Source organism: Cygnus olor, chromosome 4 (genome assembly GCF_009769625.2).
Source record: "Cygnus olor isolate bCygOlo1 chromosome 4, bCygOlo1.pri.v2, whole genome shotgun sequence".
Lineage (NCBI taxonomy): Eukaryota > Metazoa > Chordata > Aves > Anseriformes > Anatidae > Cygnus > Cygnus olor.
Genome location: NC_049172.1, coordinates 17,051,360 through 17,078,183, shown reverse-complemented (window position 1 = coordinate 17,078,183; position 26,824 = coordinate 17,051,360). Strand labels below are relative to the sequence as shown.

General features: G+C 33.9%; 1 protein-coding gene and 1 long non-coding RNA gene across 3 annotated transcripts in view; both read left to right on the top strand.

Annotated features, from left to right (window-relative positions):
* The window catches only part of SGCZ (sarcoglycan zeta), a 444,208-nt gene that overhangs the window by 172,612 nt on the left and 244,772 nt on the right, over nucleotides 1-26,824 (top strand). The window lies entirely within an intron of this gene.
* LOC121069638 lies at nucleotides 12,567-16,548 on the top strand. The gene is made up of 2 exons (XR_005819538.1): nucleotides 12,567-12,632; nucleotides 15,841-16,548. It is a non-coding gene; the product is annotated as an uncharacterized LOC121069638 (long non-coding RNA).

The following is a 26,824-nucleotide window of genomic DNA, read 5'->3' as shown; positions in this document are numbered from 1 at the left end:
GCATTTCAGGTCAATCCTAAGAGTTTATCTTCTGATATTTTACTTACAAGTCCTACAGTGAATGGACACACCTGCTGATCCCTGTTAGTTAACCACTTGCATTTCTGTTATTCTCGTTTTTTAAATCTATGGCTCAGCATTAGTAATCTGAGGTTCAAAAGGCTCAAAAGAAAAATATGTAAACATATTTTAATATCTTCTTTCACGCTAATATCTTCTTTCAAGAGGGTAAAAAGAAGATAAAAAGAAGATATGGCTTTTCCACTTGATAAAAATGAACTTAAAAAAAAAAAAAGTTTAATAACTGCTAGTGAGACAAAGGTTTGGGGCTGTAGGGAAGTATTTCAGAAGTGGAGACATTTTCTGGAAAACATCTTTTTCTACTCATTTTTGTGGAAGACAAAAAATTGCAAAGGATGTCAAATTAATTCTCTCCATCCTTTTTAATACAAAATTTTACTCTGTTAGAGTAATAAGATGAGAGAGCTTGACAACTGATACATTTCAAAAGAAGTTTTAGATCTAAATGCTAAAGAGAAGTTTGAATAGACAGACACAGGAAGTGTGTGTGTAAGTATCTGTGTGTGTAAATTTTTGAGAATTTTTTGGCCTTCTTTGGAAGGTCGAGGGTGTGAGGGAAAGAGTGAGATAAATATAATGGGTTAATTAATGTAATATATGGTCAGGATTTGGAATATTACTGTCTCACGAATTAATTCACACATGCTATTTAAGAATATTCAAGGGAAATGATTGATTTGGATCATGACAGTGGCAAAACACTTGGATTATAGTGTCTCTAAACTATTGATGATTGTCAATCTGCACTTCGTACAGTGGGTCATGCCTTGTGTCTTGGACACTAGTTCTAGCTTATCTTTAAAATTCCTCTTAAGTGACTGACATTTTTATTTCCAAATACCGATGCCTGCTAAAAGTCAGATGTAACGTAAAGGGTAGTAAATCTGCATATTTACATAAAGAAGGTAACGTTCTTTGAAATACAGACCTGAGGGCTAGAATTTATTTAGCTAATTTTAAATGTCTAAAATGCAGGCATGTAGACTTGAGCTAGCAGTCTCCAAACTTGAATTCAGTAAAGAGAAACACGAAATTAAATGTCATGGTTCATCTGACCTCTAATTTTTTATGATTGTATTTGAAGTCTTAAGTTTAATATTGAAGTAGTGGACAATCATTTTCTTTTATCAGCAAGATGTTACAGGTTGGCTGATGAGTTTGTATACTATCACATTACTGTTGCTGCGTTGTGTGATTTTTGTTTTGTTTTGATTTTGTCTAAAAAGGTGGAGTGGGAAGGGACACAGTTTCTATTTTCTACTTTGTTTTAATTAGAATGCCCAGTACCATTTTCTCTAAAGTGACTATTGCAGAGATTGAAAAAGTTACCCAGATCAGTCATAAAAGACCTCACAAGCAATAATAGAATGAGAAAAGATTAAGCACAACCTTGACTTCATTGCTCAACATTTCATCTTTCTGCTTAGTAAAACATGAACTGAATAGAAGAGCAAAGATCCTGAAGTAATTTAGAAATAGAGCATTGGTTGAATTCTTTGCCAGATATGCCAAACCTTTAACTGTGATTGATATTAGATCCTTTTGTGCATTATCTGCCAGTTGGAATGAAGTCTGGCATCCAAAAAGTGTTGGTTATGACATTAATGCAGCTTCAGAGAAATTAGATTTTCTGTAAAGCTTTAGCAGCACTGAAGATAAATACAAAGCGTAATAAGCAGTGTAATGATCTTTGAATCTGCAGCTTCATCCTATCCAGTATCCCAGAAGGCTAATGTAATTTCAGAGGAAAAGGTACTAAGATGTATCACTTATCTTTCTCTTCCATGCCTATGCTATCAACTCAGATGTAATACATTAACATTTGAATTGAAAAAAAAATTGTCAATCAGGAAATAGAGGGATATGTTCGAAGGCAGAAAGAAAAGAAAGAGAAACACAAGCAAGTTGATGTAGGGTGCTGTTACAAATTCTGACACACATTTAATATATTAAAGCCTCTGCTTTGAAGTATAAATAAAAAGCACATATTCTGTCACTGATGTTATCATACTGATTTTGATAGCCTTTTATTTATGCACTACTAATGTGAAGACTTTTCTGTAAAGTAATTGTGGAATTTTGAGTTAATCAAGATATTTCAATACAAAATGTAAAAGGAGAAAAGCCTTGATGGCTTTAGAAGCTGTGAATAGGTTATAACAGGTATGAATTAATTGAAATGTAAATTTTTATTATGACAGAAATGAGTTGAAGGTAGCATCAGTTCTTCTCATTCTCTTTATTCTACCAACTTTACTGGCCTTGTTTAGGTTTTTTAAAGGAAATCTGTGCAAACTCCAACCAGCTAAAATATAATTAACAAAAATTGTCTCAATATTTTATATTTTCAGATAGCATACAGTTGGAACAGGAATGAATAGCTCAGGCAAAAAAATATCTTTAATACCCCGTTTAGGCTCGTGTCTTAAGTAACTGAAAGTCTGATACGAATATGGAGAAAACCATTTTCTCAACCATATCTCTGACCCAGAGTCAGTTGTTGTGTTTTCACAGTTAATGTTACTCACATCCAGTCTTCTACTCAGTGATTTTTTTTTTAATTTATTTTTTCCCAAGTGGCCAAAAAAAACTCAAATCCTTATTTCTGGTCCTAGCAGTAGAAGCTAGAGCAGCATAATCTCACTACATTTTTTTTTAATTCATAAGTATTTCTTATAGATTCCTGTTCTCAATTGTGTTCTGAAATGTTTGAACTTTGTCTGAAAGTAAGCACTTTCAGTTTCACTTTCAGACTTCCAGTCTGAAAGTAAGTAGGTGAGTCAAACCCAGAAAGTACTCTTGTTCATAGCTGCAAAATCATAAAATCCTTAAGGTTTCTTCAGCATAACTTCTAACTTAAATGCATAATTTCATATTAGTGCTCAAACACGTGAGTTTTAGGAAAATATTGGCTTAAATTTGGGCTTTGCATGTTCTGTCCACCTGTATTGTAAAGCTTATTTTCTACAGAACTAATTTGGAGAAAATGCACTAGAAATATTGAATATCTGAGCTATTTGCTTCTGATTGAATGAAAATGTATTGATAAAAGAACTCTTATAAACTTCAATTTCACAATTTATAAAGTATCACAAAGAAGAAGGATAACTGAAGTCACTTCCATTCTGCTAATGAGTTTTTTAGTTCTATTTTAATGTGAAGCTGAGAAAAAATATAACAATTGGACTTAAAAACTTAAAAGGAAATGAAGTATTTTATGCCATTTAATTCTTTTTAGATAATGGAAGCATGATTGAGCATTTGTATTGTGGTTTGGTACAAGCCGCTTCAGCAGCCTCTGTATATTCCAGTTGTTACTCCTCTGGTGAAATGGGAGTTCTTCCAGAAGCATTTTTCTTTTGTTTATGGAATTAGATATACTGAAGCCTAATTTAATTATAATAAAAGTTTTTCTTTATTATTTAGAGAGTCTTTGGAAGCTAAAGACAGACCAAAGAGGTATAGATCACTATGGAGAGTAAGTGAGCATTTAATTAAGTCTAATTGCTTTGATGTATGTAAAATGCAGCCAGTGATATTTTAAATTAGATTGTATTTTCAGAGTAATTTCAATGCAGAAAATCTATGAATTGGAGGATAGGAGATCAATGTTCAACTACAATGATTTCTGTTGTCTTTGGGTCAGGCTACCTAAATCTTGGATATCAATGGATTTACACCAGTTGTAGTTTTGAGTGGCTGAAAGCTGTATTTGGATGTAGGGCTCCATAAACTCTGCATAAACTTAAACCTGTATGAAAATCTTAGGAACTTTGCAGTTATGATGATTAATGAACTGCAAGAATACTTTCTGGGGAAAGGAGTCTTACGTTATGGAGAGAGTCAGAAAAGACCTTTATTTTGCTTAAGACAATCCATGTCTTGAGACATAAGATTTTTACTTTTTAGGTAGTGTTCTAGGTGTTGAAGACTACTGAACTTACATAACTTACTCAGTAACTAACTGTTGCAGAGTGGGGCTGTTAATTTCTGAAGTTATAATATAGGCAAAATTACATTGAATCGTGCATTGGAATCTGTGAAACTGTTCAACTTTTTGAAGAGAGAATTTTCAGAAATAAAAATGGGTTGCTGAAACTTTTTCTTCCATGAGTCCATGAACATTACATGCATATGGAGTTCATCATTTTACTTTCTTCAGATTCATACAGATGCACTCTTGTAAATGATGGAAATATAACAAAATTAATGCTCCACTGAAGTTGCTTCCCACTTACACTGTTTTTGTGTACTTCTAGATTGAATAGAAAATATTTACTTATTATGTTTGTGTACTATTTATGAACTATTTGGATTAAAAGGATAATTTAGTGCATATTAGAGTGGTTGAGACCCATAGAATTTCTTGGGAATGTATCAATATAAATAAATCACTTTTAAGGAAAATTTATGGAAATTAGACAGCTGAACTGTCCTACCTTAAGGAACATTATCTGCCCTGAAAGTCTGTGTGCCTGCCCTACCCTGCAGCAGGATTACATGTATGGAAAATGGAGGGAAATACCACAAAAGTATAGTCCATTATTTAACAGAATCCTGTACTGGTTTTGAATGTATATAAATGTATATATATGTATCTGCACAAACATGCATAGGTGCAAAAATGTATACACATGCACACAAATATATATATATACGTGCATATATATATTTGCAAAGATTTCTTCAATTTTAACATGGCATTTCCTGCTACTTTGATGTCATTCACAGGTCCCAGTTTCAAGGTAATGCATTTTAGAAATGTTGGAGGTTATTTTATTTAATAAAACATAATGCTGAACCTGAAGGAGAACCACTTTGGTCTTGGATAACGCTTCATAAATAGCAAGTAGGCAGGTCTAGCTTAAGTGTCTTGGAAGGCAGAGCATTCTATCTGGTATGGTAACTAAGTGTTTTGTCTAAGAACTGATAGAGTTTTATCCAGTGTTTTAAAGCATAGCTTTTCCTTCAAATTAATATCCTAATAAACTCATTTGCAAATCAACTTGGAAATAAAATATTAATTACACGAGCCATATACTAGCTTTATTGTTTAAAAACAGTTTGTTCCTAGTGATTATTTTTCCAATTAATTGTTTTTAGAAGCATTTAACCATTTATTTCCTAACACAGTATTTTTGTACTATTTTAGATGGATTAGGCTTTAGTTTGGGAAGCACAGAACTTTTGAAAATGCAGCAGAAGCGAGATGTAAAGCTGCGTTTTTCAACACCATTATCCAAAGTGCTGTTGTGCAAGAGTTTTCTACTGATTTTTGTGGGTGTACTATATAGATAAACTATTGTTTAATCTGTTGATGACTGGGGGAAGTAAAAGAATTGTTTCAGTCTATTGTATCCATTCCTGAAGGTTGACCACGTAAATTGACTTCAGTCAGTATAATTCAGGCAAAGACATGATCATCACAATTGTCATGTAGACAATAATGATGATTTAGGCAATATTTCTTTTACTGGTTTATTTGGTCTGTTATAATATGAGAAGATTTGGTGTCTCTCTTGCTGCTCTTTTGCTGGGCAGTGATGCGTTTTGTTGGGTACTGATCATGCCCAGGCACTGTTTTCTTTTAAATTGTGTGTTGCATTGTTAGATTTTGCAGTTGTTCATTTTAGTTACTTGGGACGTTTTAAAGTGTGTGGGATTGTTACTAGTAATGTAACTTACTAATAGTTAGGAATCCTTGATTATCCCTGTATTACAGAGGCTGTGTCTTTATGTTTCCATGTTGGTGTTCTGAAAATGGATAAGATACTGTGATTCAAATCTGAGGGCCAGAAAACAAGGTAGTCTTCCTGCTGTTCAGTTAGACTGGTTTGTTGGCTGGAACATAAACCACAGCTCTATAGCAAGACCATCTTTATGAATTTCCAGTAATATTCAGAGAATAGGTTGTTGGACCTTTTTTAAGTTATTGTAGTTGAAACTCAATGCACAACTTTTGGTAGCAGGGGGCTGCAGGGGTGGCCTCTGTAAGCAGAGCTCAGCAGCTGCCCCAAATCATATCAGAGTGAACTCCAGCTGACTCTGCACCCCCCATTCCCTGTTCCCCTGTGCTGCTCGGGGGAAGGATGTAGAAGAGGATGGATGGGGGGAAAGGTGTTTTTAGTTTGTTTTGAGTTTCTTACTGTTCTAGGCTGTTAGCAGTAAGCAAAAAATTACATTAATCTCCCTATGCTGAGTCTATTTTGCCTGTGACAGTAATTGATCTCCCTGTCCTTATCACAACCCTTGATCACTTTCTCATCGTACTTACATTTTTCCCCTTCTTCCTTTGAGGAAGGGGAGTGAGAGAGCGGTTGTGGTGGAGTTTAGCTGCACATCAGGGTAAACCAACCACACTTCACCTTTATTTTGTTGACTTGCTCTTTTGTCCTTTTAATGATTTGAATTTGTCTAAAATACTAGTCATCTTCCAATTTTTGCTTAACCCAAAGCTTTAAATGTTTCTACGTTTATTGTATATAAGTTCTGATCTCCTTCGAAGCGTTACAAAAATAACTATTGACTGTTTTCCAGTCTCTATAAGAACCCAAAGTAATATTTTCTTAAATCTATTTTCATTTTTCTCCGATAATTAATATCACAATACATTTTGTCTCATTAATTTGTACTTTGTTTTGATTTTCTTGTTGTTCTAACACTATATGAGAACAATGAAAGGTGAGAGAAAACAACTGAAGTTTTAGATGTTGATTCTAATTGGAGTGCTTGTGTATGAAGAATTACTTTAGTATATTCTGATACTGTAGTACATAGGAGTCACAGGCAATAGAGTAATTTCTGCAGTTGAACCCAGTGCTAGTGCTCTTGGAGATTTCATTAGTTCTAATTATAACTAATTTACTTAAATTCCCATGAAAATAACTTAATAGTCTGGAAACCATTATATTGTATTTAGTTAATTACTTTTTAGTAAAAATGAGCAACCAGAACACAGAAGAATAACAAACGAATGCATCAGTCACTGAGACTTTTGAAAATCATTAGTGAAATCTTGGCTTGATTTGTCCACTTATGAATTAGTTCTTATAGCATATTTTGGAGCCATGTCTATGAAAGTGAGTTTGTACAGCAATCAAGGTTATCTGGGTTTAGTAAAGCCATACTGATGGTGTGACCTGGGGAGATGTGGGATTAGAATCTGCAGAGTTTTATTAATCCTTATTTTAGCAACGGTATCCTTACAATGCTATCTGTCACAACAATCGTGCTGACAGATATGACTTTTCTGGAAAATTAATTTCATTTTTTTCAGCAGCAGTGTTGTTCTAGAGAAAGGTTAATAGCCTCATCAGTGTAACAATTCCTTGATTAGTAGGGAGGAGTTGTTTCATTTTTGTTTAAAGAAGGAAACAAAAAAAAAAAAAAGCCGAAAGGAATTGTAGTGACTTTTTCATACTGTGAAAGATACCTTTCTGGACAGTTTTGAATGTATTATTGAAAAGACCTTTCAACCTTTTTACAGAATCTAAAGAATAGTTAGCTACTTTTATGTTTTTTGTCCATTTTAAATCTAATGTTCTTCAACATAGTTAACTTCTGTTTGTTCCAGTTTTTTGGATGAAATAGCTAGAATGAATTGTTCTCACCGATTCTGTGTACTTATCACATAAATGAATCTTGAACATAAGACTGAGAAAAGGTTATTTATAAGATGATAGGCAGACTTTGTCAGGAAAACATAAATAAAATCTACAGAAATGACTGTAGACCTCTGCACATTTTCTCCTCTAAATCTGTTTTCAGAACAAAACTCAAAAACAGGTAGGTGCAAAACTGCTCAGATTTTTTTCAGCTGCATTTAGTCAAAAGCAGAGGTTTCAATCTATAAAGTATTAGCTTTGTAAAGACCATCTTGATGTGCCCTTTTTCCTTTTGTTGAGGTGACCCATGACTCTTAATGACAGCAGGATTTTTTTCCTAGAGCCCCTGCACAGTATTCCAAAGAACATGACTCTGATTCTGTTTTCTTTATGTAGAGATGGGGAGAAAATACTTGAAAAGATGACCAAGAAACATGCAAATATAATCAATGTTTTTAAAAACCAGAAAAGAAAGAAAAAAAAAAAAAAACAAAGTTCCTTAGAAAAAAAATAATTTACGGGGCATACTTCATGTCTTTAGGGTACAGAAATTTGACACAGAATGCGTGGACTACTTTGTAATTGAGAGAATGAAATTATTTGAAGACAAACTGGCAAATCCTGAGTTAAACTACCTGATAATGTAGCTAAAATTACAATACAATTTCTTCTGAGCAAAGAGACTGAATAGATGGTGAGAACTAGGACTCTAATTTATACTCTGCATTTCAAATGCAAGACCAATTTTATTAAGTATAGTACAGTTGTGCAGATGAGAAAAGGAAGGTAGGAATTGCATCTAAATTACTACAGTCAGGTTCTATTGAATTCTGCCTGTCTGTGAATAGGTAATAATATTTTCAGGTTATGAAATAAGAAACTGTTAGTTAAGTTAGTTCACGTTACAATCGTTAAGAAGAAATACGGGAATTGTCCTACATTGGGACAGCAGTTGAACACCATGACTTTTTTTAACGTCAAATGCTGTATCAGGGACCAAATACTTTGACAATGGCTGCAATATCCAGCAGTAAACTGCTCAGACAGACATTTCTTTTTATCACTGTTGCTTCATAATATTCAAAAGTTGGAAAATGAACGGTGAGTTATCTAGTTTTGTACTCTTTCATTGCAGAAGAATGGAAGGTTGTTTTTTGGCATGTGTGAAAGTAGTGTGTCCTGAAATAATTTAATAGAAAGTTAGAATTGTACGCTTGAGTCTTGTTTTTTCTTTCCTCTTATTTTTTTCCCCATCACTGACCTGCTGTGTTAAAATGGAGGATTCTTTGATAAATGCTGAGTGATTACTTTTTAAAATCTTTTCATTTTCTTCAACATCATGCACTAGTATTCATTCATTTACATAAATTAGTGAGAGGTTTTTAATTAGCTGTTAGAGATGAATGGTCACAAGGCCAAGCAATGTCATCTTTACAAATATGAGTTAAGCTTTTTGGTGAAAAAAGAGTATTTTTCACTCTTATTTCGAAGATTACATTTCATAGATTAAAGGAAAAGTAGGTAGAGTGCTTTAAGGACCTATACAATTCCCTTTCTCCACTTCGTTCTGCTAGTAGAGGTGGATGTGCTTGCTGTCTCTGATTTTTGTCTGTGTATGTATGTATGATTTTTTTAGTTTCCTGAAGGGAGGTTAAGAATGCCTGTTTTCTAAGTAATTTGTAGTCTGAGTTCAGGGCTATTTTTCTAAGGTTTGGATCCTGTTTTAGTGTGGGCAGGAATCACTCATCTCTTTTGAGCAAAAGCTTTAACCACAGTTCTCCTAAAACAAAGGACTTGACCCTTGCTTTGATTTTTACATCACAGGATAATGTTCCTAGTTCCTGAGGAGAGTTTTAAAAAGTTGCCTCAGGATAGAGCAAGGACTCTTCCACCAGCCTAGCTGAAGACAGTTTAAGCAAAGCGGTGAGAGGTGAGGAACCACTTCAGTGTTTTCCTATCAGTTACTGAGATTTTTTTTTTTAACAGGAACAAAACAGCCTTTTTATTTTCAATAAATAAATAAAAGCATTTCAGTGTTGAGTATATGCCCATTATACATGTTTTTGGACAACCAACAGCAAGGGACATCCATTCCATGTGCTTTTTAACTAGTGCTGTTATTTAATAGTATTTTGTGTCCATAACAATGTGCTCTCATGCATATGGCAAGTATGGTAGGAAAGACTTGCAGTGACATATGATACTTTGAATGTGTCTTGTAGTAGCATATTTGCCCAGCAACATATTCCATAGTGATATCTGTATATAGGACAATTGTTGAAATTTATTGACCAGCTATGGCTGTGTTGTAGGACTACAGCAGGCACCAGTTACCGTAAAAAAAAATCAGATGTTTTTGAAAGGATTCTGGGGAGAAAAGAGAGGCAAGTAAAATAGTGACTACTATGTTAGATGTAATAAATGGCCTATGTGAATCCAAGTCCTAACTAAAGGACTAAGGGTGGCTGCTCTTTGAGTGGTTTTAGCTAATTTTTATTTTAATTTTTTTCAGATGTTAGCCATTCCAGTAATCAATAGTTCAGATGTCATATCTTAGTGCTTACAATGCTGTTCCATCTGCCATCTCCTTTTGCTGATTTGATATCTAAAGATAAAAGTACTGACTGTTAACTTGCTTTTCTTACTGCTAAGATTTGTGTATCATAGGCTGTTAGCAGGTGTTCTTCTGGGGTGACAAACATAGTCTCTTCATGCTTCCTACTTGTGCCATTATTCCTTTGTGTTGTTTTCAACCGCAGAGGCGGAACATCTTTTTCATGAGCTTAGGCACTTCTCCAGGTCCCAGATTGATTTCATCTTGCCTGTCTTGTCATGTTTCTGAAAGTCCCCAGTGTTGTTGTTGTCAGTTTTTAACATTGCAAGCTTTTTTTTTTTCTTTTCAGTTTTATGTTTACAAAAATGTCAGTAGGTTAAAACCAGGTACTTCACTGATGCTCTTCTGTAATGTCAACCACTAATACAATTCAGTCTTACTCTGCCATCTCCTTTCAAGAGACATTTATTATTTGGCACAATTCTGTAATATGTTTTAGACAGTAGCTGAATGATCAGTTGTACAAACCTGTACTGTAGATATGAATGTCTATATGTTATAATATCTGGTCTTAACTAATTAAGCTAATTAAGACTTCTTAGAGGTACATATGCTTACTGTGGAGCAGCTGACCCCTGAAGACTTCCTTTCCTAGGTGGTCAGCATTTTTACTGGATTTATGAAATCTTCACAGTTTCATCCCTTATGGAAAATGTCTTGATCCTAGCATGCAGCTGGTCTGCCACACAAATATTTGTAGAAGATTGAGTTAAGCATCGCTCTGTTTTAGACAAAATGAAACAGACCTGATGACAGAGAGCACTTCTTAAAAGGAGTTACTTCTGTACATGAAACAAGTTGCAGAGACCAGTAAAATTGCTTGCAGCATCTAATCCCATGCCCTAACTATATTCTAGTCATTCTCAGCATTCTACTTTTATTTTCTTTTTTCTCAAAACAATGACGTTTCATCCATAGGGCACTGATCGGCTCAATGAGGGCTGAATATGAGGACTCACAATGATAAAAGTATAAATCTTTTTGATGTTTTCAGTTAGTTTGCATCTCCAGAATCTGTAGGATTTGGGGTCTGCTAGTCATAACACAAGGAAATGGTGATTTTAGGTTCCAGTCGTCTCAGGATTGCTTATATTATTTAATTTAAGAGTTTTCAGATAAATAATCAATGCTCTTTGCCAGGTGATGATTTTACTACCTATGCCTTTTTTTCTCTTGTAGATTTTAAGCTGGGATTTAGAGAAATAAAAGTTACCTATGATAGTGGGTTTTTTGAATTTGAGCAGTTATCAGAGATCCAATAATCTTTAACAAATATGTGGCCATCCTAGCTTCTTTAGTGTTTTAATCAGTTGATTAAACCTCTAGTCTTTCAAATGATAGATCACTTTGGAATATTACTGTGTTCTCTGGGGGAATAAAGACCTCAATCCCTGATAAAAGAGTTCAGAATACAAGTAAAGAATAAGTTGTTTTAACTGTGTTTCAAAGAGCGGTGACTTAGGTATGGAATTAATTCTTCAAAGGCTGTTTACGGCCAATTGTAACATTTGTTTCCTCATGGTTAATATCAAATATTCTTCTATTAGAGATTTTGGCTTAAATAAATTGGTAGGATTTTGACATAATCTGAGAGTGTCTGAGGTTGCTGATTAGCGCGGTACTCAGGAGATTCTTCCTTTCAAAAACAGACCAGAGTTCCCTTCAGCTTTTGTACTCAAAATGTACTCAAAGTCATCCACCACTGTGCTACATAGCCTGTTTTAGTTTTAGTTTTAACCTTTGCTTTCTTGTTTTGTTCATAAAAAGGCTTTAAAGAGTCTTATGATCTTAGTGGAGTCAGAGTAAGAGTTCCCACACCACCCAACCACAGTACTGGCAGTGCCGATGGGAGGGCAGTGGCTTGTTTAATCCATGGTCCTATCCTGAAAAGCAAACTCTGGAAGCAGGATACATGTGTTGTGTAAGTATAGGGGAGGCAGAAAAGGTAATGATAATGCTTATTTCATATAGAGGGGAGTATATAACTAAAAGTAACCTGTTTGTCACAAAATGAAGGGGTTGTTTTGCTTCCTTGATCTTTGCAAAATGTCGGTCTTTCTGCAAGATGGAACTGGGGCTTGTAGTACCAACTGTTCATATGTAAAAGTTCATAACTTTTATCAGACATTTCATAGTGGCTATAAGAGACATTGGAAGACTTTGGTGTGTTTTTTTCTGGACATTGGTTGTTGTTTTTTGTTTGTTTTTGTTTTGTTTGTTTATGCTTAGGAGAGTGTTTTTTACAGTCATAAAGTAGATTTCCTGTGCCTGGAAAAAAAAAGCAGAATATGCTAAGAAAGCTGTCAACATTTCTGTCTTCATTGGATTCCATGGTAAATTGTAACTTTTTTTTAGTATCTATAATGATTGTTAATGTGAACCTTGAAGGCCAAATTTCATTCTCTATTCTGATGAGTTACAAGTGCAATGGAGGTGATGGAGTGTTGCCTGCTTACATTAGAGATGAAATTTGGCCCAGAATATGATGGAAGATAATTTTGAATATCATTTACCCAACAGCTGGTACTTAGCCTTCTCTGATTAAAATACAAACAGCAAGATTTGGTCTTCACCAAAGTCAACTGCAGTATATCTTACACTAGTATGATTCAGAGTGGAAAGTGGTAACGCCAAATGAAAATATCCACAAAATATCTGCTAAGAAGAGTGACTAATGAAGAACACAAAATCTGCTTTTTCTCCAGAATGGTGAACACTTATTAAGTATGGATATGATGTTTAAATCAAAGCATATAAATGCTTGTTTAGGAGCTCATTTCCACAAGGTTGTGTCTTAAGTCCTTTTCATGATATACATTTGTGCAGAGAAACTGTAAGCCCTGAAAATTTCACACTCATAGTATGAATTTATTTCTTTAAATACTTGGATTATAAAAGTCTGTATGTATCTGGTTCATCCTCCTCCTTCTGCAGTCAGCCCTTGTACTCTGACTAAGATTTAGGTGCTGTGACAAAGACTTGGTAACAATGTTCAGGTAATACTTGGAGTTCTTAAAAGAAATTTAAATTGTTCAAAACCAAAGGTGTACCTAAATATTTTATATAAACCACCTATTTTTCCTAAAGCTAAGTTGAAAAGCAAAGAAACAGCAGATAAAACCTAAACTGAGTAAGGATCCATTGAGAAAGGCAAAGAACATTCAGTCCCAGCCATATGCAGTTCTACATACGTGGATGAGATTAAGTTGCTCCATAAACCTCACTTTTTAGATGTTCATTTTCATATGAAAATAAACCTCACTTGTTCATTTTCACTGACAGGTCTGGCTTGTTTGAGAAGCTTGTTTCCAGTGCTCAGCATATGAGCACTAAATTTATGAGTAATTGGGGCTACAGAGAGAGAAATTACTGTCTTTATTTAAAAGCAAAAATGAGAAAACATCTTATTGGGAGTAAACCAAATGAAAGCAGTAATGAAACAACCAATCATACTTCTAAAGAGGCATACTGGGTGCTGTCACATGCAGTACATTGCAAACTGGAAATGCAAAGCAGGCTTTTATATGTATCCTCATTATTTAAGGTGTGAATCATGTACATTGCCACTTCTCAGACTGAGGGTTTGAAAGTAGTAATGTGTAGTTTGTTATCAGGTAGTATTCATTTTGCCATAACTGGGTGGTATTCCCAGTCTGAGAATCTTTTTATTAATACTGTGATCTTTTTCTGTATGTTTGAAGTTCCCATCTTTGCTATTTAATTACCTTCTAATTAAAATACCATTTGAAAAGTTTATTAGGTTAAGCAGAGACGGTTAGTGAAAGGTGTATATTGTAGATTAAAACAGTGAGTCAGATGTGATGTAGAATTTAACCTGATCTATTTTGGAAGTCACTAATCAAAAGGCAGGAGTGTGAAGTGTGTTATAACCTCAATAATGACAGCCTGAATATGTATCAAACTTACAATGCAATCAGTATTTTTCAGGCTTTCCTCTGAGATTGCTTTAGAAATGGGAAGACCTAATTAGAAGGCTGCCATAGTCCTACAAAATTCCACTGATGGACTGTCAATAGGGAATACAGGGTTATCTTTTCATCAGAATGTATAAACACATTTTCAGGTTTTTTCTTTTCCTCCTGCTGCAACTGAACTTCCACCAGGACCTGGGATACCAGAAGGAATTTCTCTGTAATTTTCTTCTGTGTTGCACTCCTCTTGATATACAAATCAGTGAAAAGACACCTCAAAATATATCATTTAGCATAGAGAATGCTGCAACCACATTATTAGTGACATTAATCTTTTCTATGTTAATTAAAGATTGGTAGTTCTGTGTACGTGTGACATAGAAAATCAATAAAATGCATTATTGCTTTTTTTTCCTTTTTTTGTGGAGCCATTTTTCCTTACTTGCCACCTGTCTCTATGCTGAGAAGCTGATCTGTGTCTGTATGCTTACCAGGGAGCATTCATTATTTGCGAACATAATGGAGTTGAGTATTCCGGGTGTTACCACATACTGTTATAATCTTTCACATCCTGCTGAACCCAAAAGTCTAATGAATTAGGCAGGAAAGAAGCCAAAATCTAATTCAAATTTTAATGTAGTTAGTGTTGTTAAGTTATGCAAAATGGTTTTTGTTCAGTAATGAGGAATAAATAAATGGGTACCTGTGTCCTGGTCAAGTATCTTCAGTAATCTAAGAACAGTTATTGAAAACTCTTGAAATTTAAAAGTCTTGACCGTGGCATAATATCAAGTGACAATTAGTTCCGCCTTCACTTGTGGATGGAATTGTCAATGTGGTTAGCTCTCTTTACCAGCACAAACAAGAACAAAGGGAATCTACATGTGTGATTTCAGTGATATCTCAAAGAAGGCTGATCTCTGAAGAGACATCATATAAAACTCCGTAGATCTGGTATTTTATGAAGACATCTTTTTGCCAACTGATAATCTAGCAGATGGCATGCAGACTACTTTATCTAAATGCATCATTTTTATTTGGCATGAATATCAATGTAATAATACTTTCTATTGAGTAAAAGGCACATTTCATTTAGATGGAATGTAAATCGGACATCTTTTTTTCTATATAACAGTGATAAACACAAAAATAATGTACCGTTTTCTCTGCAGAATAACGCATTGATGAAAAGTAGCCCATCTCTGGGTGGAAAGGAGATGGAACTGAAAACAAAGATCAATGAAATTAATTTGCTTTAAATTATATATTTAAAGATAAACTAAGGAAGAAGGCTGGTTATATTACAGCACATCGCTACAATGTGTGCAGAATTGTCCTTTTTTTTCAAGTCATTTAATTCATAAAGAGAAGCCTAGTTATGCTAGCAGTAAATACAAGCTTACTGAAGGGCAAAACAGTTATGCAGTTTATGTTCTGAGCTATTTGGTGCCACAGTGAGAATGCTAGCAGCTGTTTTAGATTTATCTGTAGTCTAGTACAGTCACGTTGTGATGATGTCGTCGACATATGCCATCTGAGACTATTGGCTACTAACAGGGTACACTTGAAGAAATGGATATCCATAACATTTTCTTCATTTTTTTCGCAGGACAAAATTTCCTCTGCTAGGATTTCAATTCTCTATACTGAGGTTAGATCGAAGACAAAGGAAACCAGTAAAATGGAAGTCTTTTACATGCTTTTTTCCCCCCCCCTAATTTTTCCTTACTGTTTCTTTCAAAAGTGTGTCTCAATGATTTGTTGATCTGTGTTTGCTTGCATTCTAGGGAAAAATTTTGTGCTGACTTGTTTGTTATATTTTCTTAGAACCCATATGTGGTGTCACCTTCTGTTATATTGTTTCTGTAATCATGTAGGGCAAAATACCTTTAAGATTCCTGCTGCCAGGATAAAGTAGATCTTTTCTGAGCTAAAATCTATGCTACTGACAGTTACTTTTAAGCAACATTACTATGGTTCAAGGCTCTCCATGTTAATGTTGACTCTGCAGTTAGAGAATTCATTAGATATGCTTTATGAAATGGCATGGACTGCTTTTGTGATTCCATGCTCAGCTCTAGAGCAGAGAACAAAGTAATGTTAGCAACAAGTTTAAACAAAGCCTCATGGAGTAGATTCAAACTGAAAAGACCCTTTCAAAACAGATAGTGCATTAGGGAAGGGCTAGGTTATATGTGGAGTTTGGGTCTAAACCTGTGGTCCAGTCCAAACTTCCAGTCTTCTGCCCAAACATCTGGACATGAGTTGATATTTGCCTCTTTGGCAAGATGTTCATTTATGATTCTGACTTTTTTTTTTTAAAAAAAGGACTAGGCAGTGATTTTTAATGGATTGCTTAAGGTAAAATAAGGGATTTTGTTTTCCAAATTACTGAGTCAGAGCTTTCAAAAATATTAATCCAGCAAAGTGATGCATGGACATAATTTCAAGGACATCATTGAAATGTGGTGTAGGTGAAATAGTCTTGGCGTGAACATTCATCTGTAGGAAGTGTATTTAACAACTGCTAATGCTTATGTTTCCTGATAATCTCATGGCCACAACAGTGCTTGCTATTTGTGGATAAATCTTTTGGGTAACAAACCAGACTGTTTTTATCAGTGGTGGTTTAAGTGTAATGAAGAACACTTCTGCAAAGTATCTGTATTATATACATACATGCATGTATCCATCCATATTATAGACATATATTTGTTACCAGTATGAACTATACATATAAATATATGTAAACTACATAAAACAAACACCTCTGTGTTTTTTTGTTTACAACTTCAAGCTTCTTACTGAGAAGTTTCATCAGTATTTCTCAGGGTACATAAAACATTCTGTGGAATTAAAATTCTGAGACTAATAAATGGGAATATACATGTTAAACAGTGACAGTTTGGATAATGATGCTTTCTGGTCTTTAAAGTACATTTTAGTTCTGCAGCTGTCCCTAATTTCAGAACAAAACACCAAGTATCTTTACCTTTATTTTTTTTCTATATAGATTAATCATTAAGTTCAAAACCTGTGAAGTTTAAAGCTTCTAAAAATGTTGAGCATAAGTGTTGGTCAAACACTGTTCAGATTCATTTAAACATTGGTCTATGTTACTTGATCTTGTCTTTAGGATTGTTGTCTTCCACCTTCATGTTCCGGTAATACCAGTGGGGTGCCTCAAATTCAGTTAGTTTTTATTTAATTATTTTTTGTCTTGCATACAAAATGCTCTTATGATTCATTCCAGTCTTAGTATTATATCCAAACCACTTCAAAGAGTTCATTTATTTTATGATTCTCAGATATGTGAAATAATAAGTAATTGTGTCATTGTGTCCCAGTACATTGTGTCTTTCTTATTGTTGTCAGTTTGCAAGGTCTTCAGAATATGATTTTGTCTTCAGAGTTTGTGTTACTCTGCTTTAAGTGTACTTGCAGTCAGTTGTAGTCAAGAGAATAACAGACATCAATTTTCTGCCACTAAGTTTAGACTAGTAATAGTTTGGCCTTTTAAAGAGCACAGAGAAGCAATAGATGGTTAGGAACATATGTAAGTCAGAGAGGTTTGTGGAAGTGAAAGCTGTTTCCTGCTTTGAAAATCTAGTAATTGCCTTAATGGCTAGATGGAAAATTAGGGATGACTCAATGGAGAAGAAAAGGTGCTAAAGTGGGTAAGAAGACAGTAATAACGAAGTACAACAGGTATGGAATTGGGGATAGGCGAAGAAATTCTATGGGAATGTGTCTGTAGTTTGTTTGTTCTTTTTTTTTTTTTCCTCCTCTACTCCAAGATAGAACCCTTTCGCATATAACACTAGTTTTTACAATGCTGAAATGGTTGCATTCAGCCATCCAGCACAATTGCTTTGTCAGTGCTAGTCACGAGTTTGTGGGAAGTAAAATATAGCACCTCTTCATCCTACTTCCATCCCTATTGGCTTGGCAGAACAACGAGCTAAACTCTTGTTCCACTATGAGTGCCCTTCAGGTGGCTAAAAAATGCTGAGTTTGATAAATGTATTTCTGCTTAAAGAGAAAAATTATAGAATAGAAATTGAGGAAGGGAAGAAGAGGATAGATGGAGAAGATAGGAATTAAAATGTACTTTTTGGAAGTGCATGTATTTTGGAATATCAAAGGTGGAAACTGAAACTAGATTCATAAAAATTTTAAGTCTTCACTTACAAGCAACATATATCACTTCATAAAAGTGATGGGAGCGTGGCAGGGAGATGTGCCTTGAGCATCATTCAGTGTAATACTCTGGATCTGTACTAAGTGCATTTAATGTGTACGTTAAGGCTTTATGTATTCATTTTTTTTTTGTATTCATATTTTTTTAATACGTACGTTAAGGTTTTAGTCATTCACTGTGAGAATGAAATAAACTGTAAGTTTTATAGTTATGACCAACATTGTTCACACAGATGACAAATACCAAACAGACAATGAGAGGTCATGATAATCTTGGGGTGGGGGAAGGTTCTCCCTCGCCACCTACTACTGCTTTGATGTAATAGTAATATGATGACGTAAAAGCATATTTTTGCTAAACTTCATAAAATTAAAATTTATAAGCAAATACGAATTCAGCTTTTCATGTAATTGATTTCATAGCCATATTTCTTTCACCCCTCTCCAAATTGTTTCACTCAACACAGTGTGTTTTCCTGACTAAATTTTGAAGGTATATTGCAAGTCAGTTTTTGAAAGTAAATGCTCTAAATTTTCTCTCTATTATTTAAGTTACATGAAATACTAGATTGCTTATGGAAACCTTGTATGAAATCAAAAAACTGAAAGAATTTTTAATTACTTGGTAAAGTTCAGATTGGCAGGCCACTATATACATGACTTCATCTATATTTAGATGCCATTCATGGAAAGTCAGCATAAAAAAATATATGGTTTGTATTGCTTTATGTTGTCATATATTTACCTAATTTTGCTGTTTCATTTTCTAATGGAAACAGGTACAGGGTTACTATAAAATGGTATCTTTCATCTGGATGAAAGCTTGTGTCATTCTTTGAATAACACTTAGATCTTAACTAACAGTTTGAGAAGGTTTTTTGGTATTTTGTTAAGGTGGTAAATATTTTCTTGATGGAAAAACTGAAAAATTTTAGAGCCCCCTTTTCTAAGTCCAATTAACTGCAAATATATCTGGAAAAAGTGTTCACAAGTAGTTTTATTTATTTGCATACATTTTAATGCATAGATACACACCAGACATTTAAAAATACTTTGCATTTAGATGTCTATAATTACAGTCTATTTACTGGAAGACATCTTAATATTAATAAAAGTAATAGCTTCAGTGCTTCAGTCTAAAGTTTCTAAAGAGTATTTAAGCAGTTAACTTACGTTAATACTCAACTCAGTAAAAGAAAAGGTGAGGTTTTCAAATGGCAGGTATATTTGAAGAAAGCCACTGTTTTTTTTGCATGCGTTGAGTGCTGTTTTATTGAAATAGTTTAGTGGTCTAGTGCAACACACACACCAAAAAAAAAGTTTTCTCCACTGCTAAAGGCCTGTCAGAATAAGGACCCAGCTCTCTGTGCAAGTCTTTGCATGAGCGGTGCTGAAGCTATTAATAGCAACTGAATGATTGCATAAAAGCACTTTCTAAAAGAAAAGAGTGGAAAAATGTTTTGTGTCCTCAAACCTGTTAATATAACTGTACCTTATTACCTTCTTGCTCATTAGTGCTGATATGGCACCTTCTGATAGGCTCTCCATTCCAAAAAAAACAATAGATTTTATAGCTTAAATGAAGCCAGCAGGAGTCAATGATACCTAGCTGTTACTGTTGCTAAATGTAAAACATTAACTACACTGCCAATGATTCTTTTCTTTTAAAAAAAAAAAAAAAAGTGATATCTCTGAAATATACGTTCTTTTTATTTTTTCTGGATGTAGATTTTTTTTTCTTCATAAGTGGAATTTATAGATTTTCTTACACAAAGGATGTGTTTTATTTAGCCATCACTTCGTAATTAGATTGTTGCAAAAAGGTTCTTAAAAACTGAGAGCAAAAATTCATAACCAAACCTTTTGGTAACTGCCACCAAAATGAGCCTGTTCTAACCATATAGCTTATCTTTAAAAAATCTGGAATAGATTTTTCTTTAAAGAAAATATATTTCTACAAATGAAATGGTAATGATAATAGAAACATTAAAAAATATACTGAACAGTTAAATGCAAGAGCAAAATACTATAAAGAATAAGATATCCAACACCATGCTTTTGCTTTTTCTATTTTATTTTTTATTTTATAGCAAATAAAGATTCTTATATATTTACAGAGTTAGAAATAAATTTCAGAATTTTGAATGAACAATATTATCCACTTCATTTGAACACGGTGTCCAGGCTTTTTAGAGAAGTATTACTGTTCTCAAATTGGAGGTGAAGAGAAGGAAAAGTACAAACTCAAAGTCTGGAAAAGATGTTGAAGAAACAATGCACTCATTATATCAATCTTGTACTGTATCTGTCTGAAGGACCCATCTAAAAAATCAGCAAGGAAGCAGAAAAAGCTTTATGCATAAGATTAAAGATTTTATTTATCTGTTCATTTTTATGTGAACTTTTGGAGCAAAATTGTAGCTGAGTGCATGGAGGATGTTTCCCTTATGATAGAAATGGATTTCCTTGTGAAAATCCAAAAATGGATTTTTACCATTTTATTTTATAAGAGGACATGGGAAGGCAAATCCTGGCTTTTGCAAGGACATAAGGCTACAGATCTCTGGCTGGCTTCCCACAGAATCCATAGGTTGCTGGATACAGATTTTGCAGAAGTAACATTTTGGTACAGAGAGTTGTCTGTGATTTGTTTACTGTTACAGGGCAATTTAGGGTGGTCCCAGTATGTTGAAGTGTTTATAACAATGTATAGGACTGGAATTTTAATAAGAAAATTTACTTTAAATTGTAGGTCTGTTCTTGCATGTAATTAACACAATACTCAAACTGTAATCCTCATTTGTCATACAGTGTTGTAGAATTAGTAATTAGGTAAATGGCAAAATAAAAAATACGGTAAACAGCTAAGAAAACAACTATAGTGGAAATGTTGAATTTCCTTTTTGTCTTACAACTTGTCAGTCCTTAAAAGAAAACAAAACAATATCTTATAACACTATTGCAGAAAATATCAATTTCATCTTCAACCAACCAACCAACCTTTGAATTGTATAGCTGTAGAAATCTTTAACGCCTGAAAAACATAAAACACGTAGTCTAGGTTAGGCTTATAGAACAACATTTATTTTTAAGACAAGTCTCATTTTTGTGATTTTGTTAGCTATTTTTTGAAATTTGAGACTGGACATATCATCAGTGTTTTGAAATGGTTAGGATCCAATAATCATTTTCCACATCTAGGTCATCCACAAAAGAAAATGAATCTAATGTTTGTGACAGCTGTGATGTGAATCACAGTTTTCTGACATAAGTGGTACTTTCAGATAGTTGAAAATAGTATTTTCAGTAAGTTGGTCTCAGAACTAATCTCTTTTTATGTTAATGTGTTTTAAATGAGAAACATCTATAAAACTTCAGTCTCAAAATATTAATGCTTCTGAAGGTCCAGGTATCATCATCACTAGCTTGTATTAAAATCTCTAACTTACAGGAATAGTAAGGTGTTTACACTTACAAATACTTTCTCTTTGCAACTTATAGCACATATACACAAGAGTAGGAGAAAAATTAATTGTGCTTTCTTAGAGTTCTGTAAACATTTTATTTACTGAGTCCAAAAAGTGGAAGTACTTTCTCATCTCTGCTGAATTAAAGAAAAGATTGGCTTTCATTTAGTCCCTGTCTCTAATTCTAGACAAAATGGGATCTACAATAATATTTGTTATTTTCACATACTGTCTTTTCTAAACAGATAATGCACCTATTTTTAACTGATTATTTTTTAAAAATATAAATTAAAGTAGAACTGATTTTGTGGTTTTTGATGGCGCCATCCCTAACTGTCATTGCTTTTTATTAACTTGTTATGGTACAGTTCGACGTTATGTTTTTTTGTTGCTTTTTTTTTTTTTTAGCATAGGGCTTTTGGAAAAGGTATGAGTCACATTTGATTAAAAAAGGACTTTTAAAACTATTCAGGAAAGATAATAGGTTTTAACTTTTACAAATTATTTAAATGATAGATTGGGTACATGCCTCTGAGTAATTCATAAATGAAATATTTCTGTGCTCATAGCAAACTTTATAAAGTTAATCTTTTTAAAAAATTATTCTTATTTTCATATATTGGTTTTGGATTGGAAACTACTTCAGTTTCAAAAGTAGGAGAGCATTTAATTTTTACATTAGAACTAACTTTAAAAAGTAAGACCTTGCACATGAGATTTCTTACTAAGAATTTTTGAAGTGTACTTAAAAGATGCAAAGCTTATGCTACGTGAATAAAACAGAATTAATGTCACCGGAAACCTTGTAGTATTAATGAGATGGTGCTTGATTTGGGTCAAATTGTGTATAATGAAACATTAAATATTGTCCTTTTTTGTCTTTAAAACAAAAGTTGATACCATTCACATCTGTCTGCAGCTTTGAAAGTACCAATTAAAACCCTTACACATGAATTATGATTTTGTTTGTTTTTCTGTTTCTCTTGAAATCATAATGTCCAGTGTCTTGATACACACAAACAAAAACTCAACAAGCAAACGGGATAGTTGTTTTTTGTTGGTTATGATGATAAAAAGCATTTGAGGGAATGTAGTTTGTTCATCTACAGATACAGATCTGTAGCTCTGCTTCTGCAAGTGAGAATGTATATGGAAATGGTTGATGGTTGTTCCACTGAACATCTTCTGAACCCTTGCATAAACAGTCCCAAGTAATTCTTGTCATAGTACTTGCTGTAAAATATATATATATAAATATATATATATATATATATTTCCTGCAGAAATGTCATCTTTAGCTACTCAGACTCAGTTTAGGATTTGCATTTATTATGTATTATGTTTTAAATTGATCAAAGCATTTTGGCTTCTGTGTAAATTATGAGTAAAGGTTAGAAGCTACAGATTGTGATCATATGAAAACAGCTGGAAGGACTAGCACAGAGAAAGTCTCCTTCATATGCTGTCAGCATGGGGACCTCTACCAGCATGCTTAGGGCCATGGAAAGATTCGTAGGAAAGTTGCTGTTTATGCAACTCAGGCTTGTTTTTTGCTATATATAGGTTTTTCATTTTGTAACAGTTTGGGTCTGTGTTTTTGATGTGGTGTCCCTGGTAACCTGAGAATTATCCCACAGTGTGGCGATGTTGTGTGTTAAAATGGTGTTTCTGCCTTTGATTTAAATTTTTCAGTGTAGTTTACTTCTCTGGATTGAGTGATGCCAAGAGAAGTCGAGCTATGTCTAGTTTAAAAGCCGTTTCCTGGTTTAAGTTAGACCCATCCTGACCTACTATATCAAGATGAGATCTCTGTAAACCAGGTAAATGCGTAGATGTAGTCTTAGGCGATATAAACTCAATTTACTTCTCTAGTTCAGGCATGTGGGCTTACTATTAAACAAGTGTTTTATATTTTCCTTGCATGTATTCATTGCATTGCTGAAGTTCGAGCAGATAACTGTGAAGGGTGGGAGGTAGGTGGCAGCTGAAAACTGGCAACGGCGTGGTTCCCATATGAAGCGTGATGCCGGTGGTGGAGGAAGGAGCAGAGATGTGGGTAAACAGAGATCTCACCTCAGATCCACGTAATCTGTCCAGACAACTTCTGTGAAGCTGCTGGCTCTTTCAGATGTATTGGTGATTGTTTCTGTGATTTTCTTGTTCTGCTGAAAAAATGGGCTGGCTTTTTCAAGGGAAATGTAGAGTTGACATCTGCTCTGTCCTGTGACTTTTTGTTCCTTTTTGTTCCTTTTTGTGTGGTGTTAGCATGAATTAGAAAACGTACTGTCTGATCAACACATTCAGGAAGAAAACCACAGAAAAACTATGAGAAATGTTAGTGGGTTTTGTGCAGCTGGTTCATTTTGACTCTGTAATGCAAATCAGAACCAAGTAGCAGGCTTAAAAAATGTTTTGCTTGAGAAATGTGTTCTGGAAGACTATATGCAATGCACTGTTATTGACAACAGCTCAGCTTAATAAAATATTCGATTCATTATTGATAGAGCAAATGGCATCTATTTCAGTTTCAAGCCAGTGGAAGAAATTTATCTTTCAGTAGCATCTGCATGAGTCATATATGCAGATATCACAGGGTGGCTTGCATACACAGTCTGTTTCTCTAGAAGGTGCTAGCAACACTAAGCAACGTATAAAAGGCCATGATCAAAGACATGGATGGTAAATCCTTAAATGAGGAATATTTTCATATGTTAAGCAATAATCCTCTACCAAGTTGTGGAGAGTTGTTGGACTTGTTTTCTTCAAAATTTTCAGCTGTTGCATTGATGTCTTAAATGGAATTTATTGCAAACTCAGAAGCAAAGCAAATTTGATTTCTACTTGAATGCTTTTGAAAATATTATGGAAAGTTTAACGTATAATACTCCCATGCACACAGAATTTTACACTTTAATTTATAAATATATATATTATATATTACTATAAATGCTGTTATGGTCTATCTGAAGCTCTTTGCTGTACTGAAGCCTGCATAAGAAGGCTAGTCTTCTGGGAAAGCTCTTCTGTGCTCAAGACTAGTGCTATTAATTGTGAGGTTTATGCCAGTGTAGAACGAAATCTGGAATTGAGTCTTTTTTAAATCTTTATGCTTTATATTAGGGGCATTTGTAGAACTCTGGGAGAAACTGTAACAGTGAGCAGTTCCTTGAACATGATAGCTTCATGGCTTGCTACAGAAACAGATGTGTACTACTATGAAGGTCCCAAAGTATTGAAGCTAAAGTTAATGGTATTTAAGTTCAAGTTACTGAGTTCAATTTAAATGTTGGAGATAGAATTTAACTATGATATGGGAAATTAGTCAGAGTAGGAGTTAGATGGAATTGCTCGGATGAGCTCTAGTGAGGAAATTAATGATCAGAGAAAAAATGGACTTTCCTGAGAATAAAATTGGTGGTGTACAGATGTGCAAAAAAAAAAAAAAAAAAGATGGCCTTAACACTAAGTTAGTAGGCTTTCACTAGATGAACAGGCATGATTCTCCCTTTTTGTGCTAAAATAAGGACCATATTGTTATATAGTTGAGTGAAGACCAGGAATTATACACTGATTATTAATATGCATCTGAACTGATTCTTATAATTCTGATTTACCTGGTGAATGTGTTCCATCAGACTTTCCTGTTGAAATATCAGCTGTACTCTGAATGTAATATTATTCTTATACAAAACACAGGATTTAACAGCGAGCAATTTTGCACCCAATCACAATCATATGATCAGCTTTAAATAGTGGCAACATGTATGCTCAAGTTTGAAGAACGTTCCTAGTTTATATCCTGTTTATCAGTTTTAAAATTACTTAGGCAGCTGAAAGTTGCTACTTATTACTTCAGCATTTCTCATCATCTCAGTTGTGAAAATTTAAAAACCTCTAGTAGCATGATTTACTCTTTGCTTCTACTTGTGAACTTGGCCACTGACGTAAGTCATTTGAGTGAAGAAAAAATTACTCCAAGATTCTTAGACAGGCTAAGAATTGGGGTGCAAAAGGAATAAGAAAAATAGGGGCCTTTGTGGTCAAAAAAAGCAGTTTTCTGCTTTAATTAGGTTCTTATAGCTTTGCATTTCTGTGACTAAGTTTCATAGGGAGCCAGTGTTGTTATTTAAGTTTAAAAATATCTTTATTATGCAAACACTCTCATTCATGGGTGTGATTTATACAAGTTGTATAATTTGCATGGAAGTAAATTTCTAGTAATCGTATTCTTAATTATACTTTACTCTTGCCTCAGTAACTAATGATTTAATGTCCTATTGTAGTATAATTAGGTGAATTTTAAGCTTTCCTTTTAGTTTCATCAGCTGTGATATGTATTAGTCTCCTTGTATTCATACATAGGTTTTCTTCAAAGTTTTCCTCTTAAAGGAGGCTTCTGAGCAAATAGTTTTGTATATGTCAATGTTTGGTTAGTCTAGTCCAAAAGTGTCTGCCTCTTTTATTTCCTAACATCCAATAGAGTTTATAACATATGGTTTTGCTGTGTCACCTATTTGTATTCTAAGAGAATTTCAGTTTAATAAGGGAGCGCAGCCTGATCATGGGCAGAATAAAAACAGATAAAATTATGCTGCTGAGTGCCACTTCAGTAGTTCAGCGTTTTTGATGGAATGCTATATATAGCAAACAGAAAAAGCAAGTCAACGTGAGTGCTAATGCATGCACTCTTACAGTAGTTTAGATAGAGAATTTTATCATCAAAACAGTGGAATTAAAGGGGATAATTCTTGTACAGAAATACAATAATTCATGTCCTTGCTGCATTACTCATAGAAATTCTTCACTGTTAAGTCTGATAATATACACAGTTAAATTACAATACCTGCTTTTTTTTTTTTTAATTATTATTATTATTTCTGATGTTGCTGGAATAGCCCATCTGTAAATGTAGCTGAAAGAAGTTTT